We start from the raw sequence: 14,746 nt of genomic DNA on the forward strand, positions 1-14,746 counted from the left end.
GTCTCAGGAATTGCCCATAGGGCAGATTCTCCCTTAGGTGTCTGGGATGGAAGCTATCATAGCGTAGTAGGCAATTCCTGGACGTCGGTTTGAAGTGGGTGGTGCTTTTCAGCCTCCCGTCCTCGCTGTAAATGTTCAGATCTAGGAAGACCATCGATGTGTTTGAGACGGTACTTGTGAATTTTACATATTCATTCTGGTTATTAAGCCAGGTTACAAAATTCAAGGCGCTGTTGACATCGCCGTTCCAGATGATAAAAATGTCATCAATGTACCGTTTCCAGGTGCCAATCTGTAAATGGTAGGGGTTGCTTTCATGTAGGATCTTTTGTTCCTCTAAGTGGTAGACGTATAGTCCTGCTAAGCTTGGGGCAAAGGTACTTCCCATACTCGTTCCATGGGATTGTAGATATAGTGTCTCCTTGTACTGAAAAAAATTCTCTTTCAGGGCCATGGTGATACACTCTAGGACCAGGTTTCTTGGTGTCTGGTATTTCCAAGTGTGACTGAAGAGTACCTCTTCAATGATCTCTAGTGTCTCTTCGTGGGGCAGACTCGTGTATAGGCTCTCCACGTCGAGGCTTACCAAGAGCTGTGTGGTTGGATCAAAAGTTGTGGTTTCCAACAGTTGTAGGACCGATTTGGTATCCTTCAGGTACGTTTTCGTTGCTTGTACCATCGGTCTAAGGAAGGCGTCTGAGAATTTCGATAGAGGTTCCAGGATAGACCCAATCCCAGAGACTATTGGTCTTCCGGGTGGGTTGTCGATGTCCTTATGTATCTTAGGGATACAATAAAAGTATGGTATCCTAGGGGTGGGTTGTTGCAGGAAGTCAGCTTCCTTTTTACTGATCCAGTCATGGGCTAGTCCTTCCTCCACCATACCTCCAATCCTTGTTCGAAGTTGTTCTGTTGGATCACTTTCCAAAACTTTGTAGTTCCGTTCGTCCGACAGGAGACGTTGACATTCTTCATCATATTTATCAAGGGTTTGCAATACTATTGCTCCCCCTTTGTCAGCAGGTTTGATAACAAGCTCCCGGTTGGCAGTTAGATCACGTAGGGCTTGTTGTTCTTCTCCACTGGTATTGTGGAAGATCTTTCTCCCTTGCGTGTCCAGTTTATTGACTTCTGTGGTTACTGCCTTTTCAAAAGTTAGTATTTCTACGGGGATGCCTGAGTCTGGAGGGGTGAAGGTAGATTTCAGCCTCAGACCCGTATCTGTCTTTTCTTCTGGTAAAGGTTTGTCTTTGAAGAAAGCCTGCAGTTTTAGTTTCCTAAAGAAGTCATGGAGTTCCATGTTGAGTTTGAAAACATCAGGTTTCTGGGTGGGTACATACCCTAATCCCTTGTTCAGGATTTTCTTCTGCATCACTGTTAACGTGATGGGTGTGAGGTTTACCACTAGGTCCCCCTCTTGCTGGTTGTTGGTTGATTGGGTAGTGATCCCGTCATGCTTCGTGTTGTTCGGGCATCGGGCTGCTCCTGGTCTTCCCACATCACATTGTTCCCTTTCCGGTTTCTCCCCCGCGTGTTCTGGCGTGCCCCTAAAAAAGGCTGTTGTTGCCCTCCATAGGGTTGTTGTTGTTGCCCATAGTAGCCATCATTGTATTCCTGGTTCCACACTGGTCCAAACTGGAAGGGGGTGAATTGCGGTGGACCCATGAATTGTTGGAAATGATTTGGTGGTTGATATCCCCGCCAACCTCTTTGTCTGGGGAACTGTTGGCGTCTCTGTCGCCATCCTCCTCTACGTTGTCTGTTGCCTTTGTTTCCACTTGAATTGGAACCTGACGAGCCTGTGTCTGAAGTATCGCCGTCAGCGTCGCTGTAGTTGTTTTTTGGGACATAGTCCGCTTTGGTGTAAGGGTATGCACTCTCCGGAGTGAACTTCGCCACATCTTTTGTCAATTTGTTGGTTTTGCTCTGTTTTAGGTTAAACTCGAAGTCGGTCATTTGTTGATTAAGTTCCTCGAGTCTGGTTTTCAGGTCTTCCGGTGACATGTATGTTTTCAATTGGACCTCAATTTTATTTATTTCGATTTTGAGTTCCTGTGTAATCCTGGCAGCTGTTTTGATTATAAGGACTAACCAATCTCTTGAACAGTGCCAAGAGATTAATGACCACTCTTTCTTGAAAATCAAATCTTGTTGAAAAATCAGTGGTTCGTTCTTTACAATCAGGCCCGGAGGTGCCATTTTGTTACGCAGGTATTGGGTCATGAATAGCCCATGCAGTGCTGCTTTTATTTGGTTGCGCCTGAGGTTCAGCAGTTCATTCCAATCATTGGTTTGTGGGCCTGTATCCTGATTACACAAGCCCTCAAAAAGGTTGCTGTCTGCTAGAATCCTATCAATCTCGTCCTCAGCAAAGGTGAGGCCATGTTCATCTTCCATTGTGGGTGGACCGCTGGCTTCTTTTCTATACCTGGGTGTGTGTCTTTTTATGTGTGTGTTACAAAATATGTCAGAGGGACAAGCTCCCGCAGCTGCGCGCTGCCTATAGACTATACTTAACAAAGAGGGGAGGTAGAGTATAAAGTAGGATTCCTACTCCACGGGCACTAGTAACTAAACAAGAAGAATCCTACTACCTGTGTAAAAGGGAAAAACAGGGGGGGGAGCACACAGTGTTGTGTAAAATACCCCTCACACACCAACAGGCCCCTTGGTGTCATGCTTCATCATCGGGGTCTTCGCACCCCGCTAAAGGGATGCGGCACGCTTCGACCTGCGACTACGCGGGAGCGTTGACAAATCAGACTATGTGTGGTGTGTGTTGAGTGCAAGTGAAGGGTTTTGGATGTGAGTGGGAGGTGTAGTGATAAGTTTAAAAAGTACCTGGCTAGTGGGTGAAGTAAAAAGATTTTTATTAAATACCCCTAGCTGGTGCTGTTAAAAAAATGTGCAAAGGGACGAGGTTTTCTGTCTTAATTAGGGACAGAACCTCTGGTGTGCGTCGACATGTTTCGGTACGGGTGTACCGTCTTCAGGACGGGGCACAACTCCCAACCCTACTCACGTTTTTCTAGAGAAAATGGGTTTCCATTTATTTATAAAATGATTACCCTCATTAAAGGTGGCTATAATGTGCCTACAGCGGTTATCTGGTACATGTATTTACATGTCCTGAAAAAAAGAAAAAACCATTAGGTTTGGTTACCATCTATGGTTGGCTCAGACAGGTGCAGTCACCTGGAGCCCCAAACAGTTCATTAAACCTGTAAAGGAAAAAATGACATACAACATGTAACACATACAGACACATAAGACACACTTAGGATTTTTTGGTTTTTTGTTTTGTGAACATACTTATGATCTTGGTTGGCTATTACCTCATGAGCAAAACTCTGGCATCAAGGTAGGTAGGTGGATCCACAATCTATAAAAATAGAGGGGTGGATTTCAGTGTTGTCGTTTTTACTCACTTTTCAGCTCCTACTGAGGCCCGGTTTTTGTTTTAGAGAAATACTCACGAAATCCGCCTATTTTGGCCTCCTTCTACCACCTTGTGCTGCTCCGCCGTGAATGGATTGCGGATGACCCAGGCGGTATAAATAAGGGGTTGAGGCGTGTTCTTATTGGTTAATAGGCGGAAACGGTAAATGACCATGTACGGGCGATACCTGTGCGGCCCTCCCCCTCCACGTATGTGGTCGGGTCACATGTAGCATGTACATCTCTCTTATTCGTTTATTGCCGGGTTCTGGTAAGTCCAAATAAGGACTTTCCGTTTGTTGTCCACTTACTGGCTGCCCCGTGGCTCGTGCTGATCGGTAGCCCATGTGATGCCTCTGCCGTGTAATCCTCTTCCCTTCGCGCATGCGCATTCGCTGGTTCTACGGTGTTCTCTAGCGCATGCGTGCGGACCGGAAGTAGCGCATGCGCAATGTCTGGTACTCCGGGACTCTCTAGCGCATGCGCATTGGCCGGATGTTAACTGAGTGTGCGCGCTGGAGTTGTAAACCGGCACTGGTCACTGAGGAAGATTGTGATCATTCCGCCTGAAGTGTATCCTTACTCCTGGTGCAACTGGTCACTAAGTATGGCAGATGATTACAAACATTGGTTTCAATTGGCAGAAAACCGTGTCTGCTTGTAATTAAGCATTCTGTGTGTTTCAAAATTTATAATAATGATACAGAGAGTGTTACATGTGGTGGCCCAATGATTTAACTATGATCAATCAATGGGGAGGGTTCTTTAGGTGTCAAATAACTGGTCCTTTTTTTGTGGGTTATCTGGAGATTTGGCTCCATGGTATGTCATCATTGAGTCCCGTGACATGAGTTGCCAGACGGAACACCCAGCGTTGTTCCTTTTGGAACAGGCCTGTCTCTGACGGTAATCTTTCGATTACGGTCCACCGTAGATCGTTGATGCAGTGCTGGTACGACAGGAAATGTGCTGCCATCTTGGTTGTTGTTTTTTTGCAGCGTATGTTACTTTTGTGTTCCCCTATCCTAATCTTGACGGGACGGGTGGTCATGCCCACATACTCCAGTCCACATGGGCAGTTTATTAAGTAGATCACGTTCCTTGTATTGCAGTTTGAGAATTGGCGTTGTTCCCATCTCGTGCCATTTCTGAAGGTTAGATTTTTACTCTTCTGGGTTTGGTGGCAACAGCTGCAATCGCCACATGGGAAGTGACCCTATATGCCTGTAACATTGTGTCTCACTGTCTTGCTTTCCTGTGGTCTGGTGTGGACCACGATGTCTTTTATGTTTTTGCCCCTCCGATGCGCATGCATCGGTTTCTCAAAGCTCAGATCTCCACAGTTCAGGATACCCCAATGCTTATCAATGACCTTTGACACTTGGTTTGATATGGTCGAGTAGGTTGTCACACAGATTGGTCTTTTATTTGTTTCTTTTTCATGGGGGTTTTCTTGTATAAGTGCCTCCCTGTGATTGTTTCTTGCACGCTTCATCGCTTTCTCGATGGTTCTGGTGGGATACTGCCTCTGGATGAGTTTAGTTCTCAAGTCTTTCGCTTGTTGGTTGAATTCACTCAGTTCTGTGCAGTTTCTCCGCAGTCTCAGGAATTGCCCATAGGGCAGATTCTCCCTTAGGTGTCTGGGATGGAAGCTATCATAGCGTAGTAGGCAATTCCTGGACGTCGGTTTGAAGTGGGTGGTGCTTTTCAGCCTCCCGTCCTCGCTGTAAATGTTCAGATCTAGGAAGACCATCGATGTGTTTGAGACGGTACTTGTGAATTTTAGATATTCATTCTGGTTATTAAGCCAGGTTACAAAATTCAAGGCGCTGTTGACATCGCCGTTCCAGATGATAAAAATGTCATCAATGTACCGTTTCCAGGTGCCAATCTGTAAATGGTAGGGGTTGCTTTCATGTAGGATCTTTTGTTCCTCTAAGTGGTAGACGTATAGTCCTGCTAAGCTTGGGGCAAAGGTACTTCCCATACTCGTTCCATGGGATTGTAGATATAGTGTCTCCTTGTACTGAAAAAAATTCTCTTTCAGGGCCATGGTGATACACTCTAGGACCAGGTTTCTTGGTGTCTGGTATTTCCAAGTGTGACTGAAGAGTACCTCTTCAATGATCTCTAGTGTCTCTTCGTGGGGCAGACTCGTGTATAGGCTCTCCACGTCGAGGCTTACCAAGAGCTGTGTGGTTGGATCAAAAGTTGTGGTTTCCAACAGTTGTAGGACCGATTTGGTATCCTTCAGGTACGTTTTCGTTGCTTGTACCATCGGTCTAAGGAAGGCGTCTGAGAATTTCGATAGAGGTTCCAGGATAGACCCAATCCCAGAGACTATTGGTCTTCCGGGTGGGTTGTCGATGTCCTTATGTATCTTAGGGATACAATAAAAGTATGGTATCCTAGGGGTGGGTTGTTGCAGGAAGTCAGCTTCCTTTTTACTGATCCAGTCATGGGCTAGTCCTTCCTCCACCATACCTCCAATCCTTGTTCGAAGTCGTTCTGTTGGATCACTTTCCAAAACTTTGTAGTTCCGTTCGTCCGACAGGAGACGTTGACATTCTTCATCATATTTATCAAGGGTTTGCAATACTATTGCTCCCCCTTTGTCAGCAGGTTTGATAACAAGCTCCCGGTTGGCAGTTAGATCACGTAGGGCTTGTTGTTCTTCTCCACTGGTATTGTGGAAGATCTTTCTCCCTTGCGTGTCCAGTTTATTGACTTCTGTGGTTACTGCCTTTTCAAAAGTTAGTATTTCTACGGGGATGCCTGAGTCTGGAGGGGTGAAGGTAGATTTCAGCCTCAGACCCGTATCTGTCTTTTCTTCTGGTAAAGGTTTGTCTTTGAAGAAAGCCTGCAGTTTTAGTTTCCTAAAGAAGTCATGGAGTTCCATGTTGAGTTTGAAAACATCAGGTTTCTGGGTGGGTACATACCCTAATCCCTTGTTCAGGATTTTCTTCTGCATCACTGTTAACGTGATGGGTGTGAGGTTTACCACTAGGTCCCCCTCTTGCTGGTTGTTGGTTGATTGGGTAGTGATCCCGTCATGCTTCGTGTTGTTCGGGCATCGGGCTGCTCCTGGTCTTCCCACATCACATTGTTCCCTTTCCGGTTTCTCCCCCGCGTGTTCTGGCGTGCCCCTAAAAAAGGCTGTTGTTGCCCTCCATAGGGTTGTTGTTGTTGCCCATAGTAGCCATCATTGTATTCCTGTTCCACACTGGTCCAAACTGGAAGGGGGTGAATTGCGGTGGACCCATGAATTGTTGGAAATGATTTGGTGTTTGATATCCCCGCCAACCTCTTTGTCTGGGGAACTGTTGGCGTCTCTGTCGCCATCCTCCTCTACGTTGTCTGTTGCCTTTGTTTCCACTTGAATTGGAACCTGACGAGCCTGTGTCTGAAGTATCGCCGTCAGCGTCGCTGTAGTTGTTTTTTGGGACATAGTCCGCTTTGGTGTAAGGGTATGCACTCTCCGGAGTGAACTTCGCCACATCTTTTGTCAATTTGTTGGTTTTGCTCTGTTTTAGGTTAAACTCGAAGTCGGTCATTTGTTGATTAAGTTCCTCGAGTCTGGTTTTCAGGTCTTCCGGTGACATGTATGTTTTCAATTGGACCTCAATTTTATTTATTTCGATTTTGAGTTCCTGTGTAATCCTGGCAGCTGTTTTGATTATAAGGACTAACCAATCTCTTGAACAGTGCCAAGAGATTAATGACCACTCTTTCTTGAAAATCAAATCTTGTTGAAAAATCAGTGGTTCGTTCTTTACAATCAGGCCCGGAGGTGCCATTTTGTTACGCAGGTATTGGGTCATGAATAGCCCATGCAGTGCTGCTTTTATTTGGTTGCGCCTGAGGTTCAGCAGTTCATTCCAATCATTGGTTTGTGGGCCTGTATCCTGATTACACAAGCCCTCAAAAAGGTTGCTGTCTGCTAGAATCCTATCAATCTCGTCCTCAGCAAAGGTGAGGCCATGTTCATCTTCCATTGTGGGTGGACCGCTGGCTTCTTTTCTACACCTGGGTGTGTGTCTTTTTATGTGTGTGTTACAAAATATGTCAGAGGGACAAGCTCCCGCAGCTGCGCGCTGCCTATAGACTATACTTAATAAAGAGGGGAGGTAGAGTATAAAGTAGGATTCCTACTCCACGGGCACTAGTAACTAAACAAGAAGAATCCTACTACCTGTGTAAAAGGGAAAAACAGGGGGGGGAAGCACACAGTGTTGTGTAAAATACCCCTCACACACCAACAGGCCCCTTGGTGTCATGCTTCATCATCGGGGTCTTCGCACCCCGCTAAAGGGATGCGGCACGCTTAGACCTGCGACTACGCGGGAGCGTTGACAAATCAGACTATGTGTGGTGTGTGTTGAGTGCAAGTGAAGGGTTTTGGATGTGAGTGGGAGGTGTAGTGATAAGTTTAAAAAGTACCTGGCTAGTGGGTGAAGTAAAAAGATTTTTATTAAATACCCCTAGCTGGTGCTGTTAAAAAAATGTGCAAAGGGACGAGGTTTTCTGTCTTAATTAGGTTCAACCACACAGCTCTTGGTAAGCCTCGACGTGGAGAGCCTATACACGAGTCTGCCCCACGAAGAGACACTAGAGATCATTGAAGAGGTACTCTTCAGTCACACTTGGAAATACCAGACACCAAGAAACCTGGTCCTAGAGTGTATCACCATGGCCCTGAAAGAGAATTTTTTTCAGTACAAGGAGACACTATATCTACAATCCCATGGAACGAGTATGGGAAGTACCTTTGCCCCAAGCTTAGCAGGACTATACGTCTACCACTTAGAGGAACAAAAGATCCTACATGAAAGCAACCCCTACCATTTACAGATTGGCACCTGGAAACGGTACATTGATGACATTTTTATCATCTGGAACGGCGATGTCAACAGCGCCTTGAATTTTGTAACCTGGCTTAATAACCAGAATGAATATCTAAAATTCACAAGTACCGTCTCAAACACATCGATGGTCTTCCTAGATCTGAACATTTCCAGCGAGGACGGGAGGCTGAAAAGCACCACCCACTTCAAACCGACGTCCAGGAATTGCCTACTACGCTATGATAGCTTCCATCCCAGACACCTAAGGGAGAATCTGCCCTATGGGCAATTCCTGAGACTGCGGAGAAACTGCACAGAACTGAGTGAATTCAACCAACAAGCGAAAGACTTGAGAACTAAACTCATCCAGAGGCAGTATCCCACCAGAACCATCGAGAAAGCGATGAAGCGTGCAAGAAACAATCACAGGGAGGCACTTATACAAGAAAACCCCCATGAAAAAGAAACAAATAAAAGACCAATCTGTGTGACAACCTACTCGACCATATCAAACCAAGTGTCAAAGGTCATTGATAAGCATTGGGGTATCCTGAACTGTGGAGATCTGAGCTTTGAGAAACCGATGCATGCGCATCGGAGGGGCAAAAACATAAAAGACATCGTGGTCCACACCAGACCACAGGAAAGCAAGACAGTGAGACACAATGTTACAGGCATACAGGGTCACTTCCCATGTGGCGATTGCAGCTGTTGCCACCAAACCCAGAAGAGTAAAAATCTAACCTTCAGAAATGGCACGAGATGGGAACAACGCCAATTCTCAAACTGCAATACAAGGAACGTGATCTACTTAATAAACTGCCCATGTGGACTGGAGTATGTGGGCATGACCACCCGTCCCGTCAAGATTAGGATAGGGGAACACAAAAGTAACATACGCTGCAAAAAAACAACAACCAAGATGGCAGCACATTTCCTGTCGTACCAGCACTGCATCAACGATCTACGGTGGACCGTAATCGAAAGATTACCGTCAGAGACAGGCCTGTTCCAAAAGGAACAACGCTGGGTGTTCCGTCTGGCAACTCATGTCACGGGACTCAATGATGACATACCATGGAGCCAAATCTCCAGATAACCCACAAAAAAAGGACCAGTTATTTGACACCTAAAGAACCCTCCCCATTGATTGATCATAGTTAAATCATTGGGCCACCACATGTAACACTCTCTGTATCATTATTATACATTTTGAAACACACAGAATGCTTAATTACAAGCAGACACGGTTTTCTGCCAATTGAAACCAATGTTTGTAATCATCTGCCATACTTAGTGACCAGTTGCACCAGGAGTAAGGATACACTTCAGGCGGAATGATCACAATCTTCCTCAGTGACCAGCGCCGGTTTACAACTCCAGCGCGCACACTCAGTTAACATCCGGCCAATGCGCATGCGCTAGAGAGTCCCGGAGTACCAGACATTGCGCATGCGCTACTTCCGGTCCGCACGCATGCGCTAGAGAACACCGTAGAACCAGCGAATGCGCATGCGCGAAGGGAAGAGGATTACACGGCAGAGGCATCACATGGGCTACCGATCAGCGCGAGCCACGGGGCAGCCAGTAAGTGGACAACAAACGGAAAGTCCTTATTTGGACTTACCAGAACCCGGCAATAAACGAATAAGAGAGATGTACATGCTACATGTGACCCGACCACATACGTGGAGGGGGAGGGCCGCACAGGTATCGCCCGTACATGGTCATTTACCGTTTCCGCCTATTAACCAATAAGAACACGCCTCAACCCCTTATTTATACCGCCTGGGTCATCCGCAATCCATTCACGGCGGAGCAGCACAAGGTGGTAGAAGGAGGCCAAAATAGGCGGATTTCGTGAGTATTTCTCTAAAACAAAAACCGGGCCTCAGTAGGAGCTGAAAAGTGAGTAAAAACGACAACACTGAAATCCACCCCTCTATTTTTATAGATTGTGGATCCACCTACCTACCTTGATGCCAGAGTTTTGCTCATGAGGTAATAGCCAACCAAGATCATAAGTATGTTCACAAAACAAAAAACCAAAAAATCCTAAGTGTGTCTTATGTGTCTGTATGTGTTACATGTTGTATGTCATTTTTTCCTTTACAGGTTTAATGAACTGTTTGGGGCTCCAGGTGACTGCACCTGTCTGAGCCAACCATAGATGGTAACCAAACCTAATGGTTTTTTCTTTTTTTCAGGACATGTAAATACATGTACCAGATAACCGCTGTAGGCACATTATAGCCACCTTTAATGAGGGTAATCATTTTATAAATAAATGGAAACCCATTTTCTCTAGAAAAACGTGAGTAGGGTTGGGAGTTGTGCCCCGTCCTGAAGAAGGTACACCCGTACCGAAACATGTCGACGCACACCAGAGGTTCTGTCCCTAATTAAGACAGAAAACCTCGTCCCTTTGCACATTTTTTTAACAGCACCAGCTAGGGGTATTTAATAAAAATCTTTTTACTTCACCCACTAGCCAGGTACTTTTTAAACTTATCACTACACCTCCCACTCACATCCAAAACCCTTCACTTGCACTCAACACACACCACACATAGTCTGATTTGTCAACGCTCCCGCATAGTCGCAGGTCGAAGCGTGCCGCATCCCTTTAGCGGGGTGCGAAGACCCCGATGATGAAGCATGACACCAAGGGGCCTGTTGGTGTGTGAGGGGTATTTTACACAACACTGTGTGCTCCCCCCCCTGTTTTTCCCTTTTACACAGGTAGTAGGATTCTTCTTGTTTAGTTACTAGTGCCCGTGGAGTAGGAATCCTACTTTATACTCTACCTCCCCTCTTTGTTAAGTATAGTCTATAGGCAGCGCGCAGCTGCGGGAGCTTGTCCCTCTGACATATTTTGTAACACACACATAAAAAGACACACACCCAGGTATAGAAAAGAAGCCAGCGGTCCACCCACAATGGAAGATGAACATGGCCTCACCTTTGCTGAGGACGAGATTGATAGGATTCTAGCAGACAGCAACCTTTTTGAGGGCTTGTGTAATCAGGATACAGGCCCACAAACCAATGATTGGAATGAACTGCTGAACCTCAGGCGCAACCAAATAAAAGCAGCACTGCATGGGCTATTCATGACCCAATACCTGCGTAACAAAATGGCACCTCCGGGCCTGATTGTAAAGAACGAACCACTGATTTTTCAACAAGATTTGATTTTCAAGAAAGAGTGGTCATTAATCTCTTGGCACTGTTCAAGAGATTGGTTAGTCCTTATAATCAAAACAGCTGCCAGGATTACACAGGAACTCAAAATCGAAATAAATAAAATTGAGGTCCAATTGAAAACATACATGTCACCGGAAGACCTGAAAACCAGACTCGAGGAACTTAATCAACAAATGACCGACTTCGAGTTTAACCTAAAACAGAGCAAAACCAACAAATTGACAAAAGATGTGGCGAAGTTCACTCCGGAGAGTGCATACCCTTACACCAAAGCGGACTATGTCCCAAAAAACAACTACAGCGACGCTGACGGCGATACTTCAGACACAGGCTCGTCAGGTTCCAATTCAAGTGGAAACAAAGGCAACAGACAACGTAGAGGAGGATGGCGACAGAGACGCCAACAGTTCCCCAGACAAAGAGGTTGGCGGGGATATCAACCACCAAATCATTTCCAACAATTCATGGGTCCACCGCAATTCACCCCCTTCCAGTTTGGACCAGTGTGGAACCAGGAATACAATGATGGCTACTATGGGCAACAACAACAACCCTATGGAGGGCAACAACAGCCTTTTTTAGGGGCACGCCAGAACACGCGGGGGAGAAACCGGAAAGGGAACAATGTGATGTGGGAAGACCAGGAGCAGCCCGATGCCCGAACAACACGAAGCATGACGGGATCACTACCCAATCAACCAACAACCAGCAAGAGGGGGACCTAGTGGTAAACCTCACACCCATCACGTTAACAGTGATGCAGAAGAAAATCCTGAACAAGGGATTAGGGTATGTACCCACCCAGAAACCTGATGTTTTCAAACTCAACATGGAACTCCATGACTTCTTTAGGAAACTAAAACTGCAGGCTTTCTTCAAAGACAAACCTTTACCAGAAGAAAAGACAGATACGGGTCTGAGGCTGAAATCTACCTTCACCCCTCCAGACTCAGGCATCCCCGTAGAAATACTAACTTTTGAAAAGGCAGTAACCACAGAAGTCAATAAACTGGACACGCAAGGGAGAAAGATCTTCCACAATACCAGTGGAGAAGAACAACAAGCCCTACGTGATCTAACTGCCAACCGGGAGCTTGTTATCAAACCTGCTGACAAAGGGGGAGCAATAGTATTGCAAACCCTTGATAAATATGATGAAGAATGTCAACGTCTCCTGTCGGACGAACGGAACTACAAAGTTTTGGAAAGTGATGCAACACAACGACTTCGAACAAGGATTGGAGGTATGGTGGAGGAAGGACTAGCCCATGACTGGATCAGTAAAAAGGAAGCTGACTTCCTGCAACAACCCACCCCTAGGATACCATACTTTTATTGTATCCCTAAGATACATAAGGACATCGACAACCCACCCGGAAGACCAATAGTCTCTGGGATTGGGTCTATCCTGGAACCTCTATCGAAATTCTCAGACGCCTTCCTTAGACCGATGGTACAAGCAACGAAAACGTACCTGAAGGATACCAAATCGGTCCTACAACTGTTGGAAACCACAACTTTTGATCCAACCACACAGCTCTTGGTAAGCCTCGACGTGGAGAGCCTATACACGAGTCTGCCCCACGAAGAGACACTAGAGATCATTGAAGAGGTACTCTTCAGTCACACTTGGAAATACCAGACACCAAGAAACCTGGTCCTAGAGTGTATCACCATGGCCCTGAAAGAGAATTTTTTTCAGTACAAGGAGACACTATATCTACAATCCCATGGAACGAGTATGGGAAGTACCTTTGCCCCAAGCTTAGCAGGACTATACGTCTACCACTTAGAGGAACAAAAGATCCTACATGAAAGCAACCCCTACCATTTACAGATTGGCACCTGGAAACGGTACATTGATGACATTTTTATCATCTGGAACGGCAATGTCAACAGCGCCTTGAATTTTGTAACCTGGCTTAATAACCAGAATGAATATCTAAAATTCACAAGTACCGTCTCAAACACATCGATGGTCTTCCTAGATCTGAACATTTACAGCGAGGACGGGAGGCTGAAAAGCACCACCCACTTCAAACCGACGTCCAGGAATTGCCTACTACGCTATGATAGCTTCCATCCCAGACACCTAAGGGAGAATCTGCCCTATGGGCAATTCCTGAGACTGCGGAGAAACTGCACAGAACTGAGTGAATTCAACCAACAAGCGAAAGACTTGAGAACTAAACTCATCCAGAGGCAGTATCCCACCAGAACCATCGAGAAAGCGATGAAGCGTGCAAGAAACAATCACAGGGAGGCACTTATACAAGAAAACCCCCATGAAAAAGAAACAAATAAAAGACCAATCTGTGTGACAACCTACTCGACCATATCAAACCAAGTGTCAAAGGTCATTGATAAGCATTGGGGTATCCTGAACTGTGGAGATCTGAGCTTTGAGAAACCGATGCATGCGCATCGGAGGGGCAAAAACATAAAAGACATCGTGGTCCACACCAGACCACAGGAAAGCAAGACAGTGAGACACAATGTTACAGGCATACAGGGTCACTTCCCATGTGGCGATTGCAGCTGTTGCCACCAAACCCAGAAGAGTAAAAATCTAACCTTCAGAAATGGCACGAGATGGGAACAACGCCAATTCTCAAACTGTAATACAAGGAACGTGATCTACTTAATAAACTGCCCATGTGGACTGGAGTATGTGGGCATGACCACCCGTCCCGTCAAGATTAGGATAGGGGAACACAAAAGTAACATACGCTGCAAAAAAACAACAACCAAGATGGCAGCACATTTCCTGTCGTACCAGCACTGCATCAACGATCTACGGTGGACCGTAATCGAAAGATTACCGTCAGAGACAGGCCTGTTCCAAAAGGAACAACGCTGGGTGTTCCGTCTGGCAACTCATGTCACGGGACTCAATGATGACATACCATGGAGCCAAATCTCCAGATAACCCACAAAAAAAGGACCAGTTATTTGACACCTAAAGAACCCTCCCCATTGATTGATCATAGTTAAATCATTGGGCCACCACATGTAACACTCTCTGTATCATTATTATAAATTTTGAAACACACAGAATGCTTAATTACAAGCAGACACGGTTTTCTGCCAATTGAAACCAATGTTTGTAATCATCTGCCATACTTAGTGACCAGTTGCACCAGGAGTAAGGATACACTTCAGGCGGAATGATCACAATCTTCCTCAGTGACCAGCGCCGGTTTACAACTCCAGCGCGCACACTCAGTTAACATCCGGCCAATGCGCATGCGCTAGAG

Source organism: Lissotriton helveticus, chromosome 9 (assembly GCF_964261635.1).
Source record: "Lissotriton helveticus chromosome 9, aLisHel1.1, whole genome shotgun sequence".
NCBI lineage: Eukaryota > Metazoa > Chordata > Amphibia > Caudata > Salamandridae > Lissotriton > Lissotriton helveticus.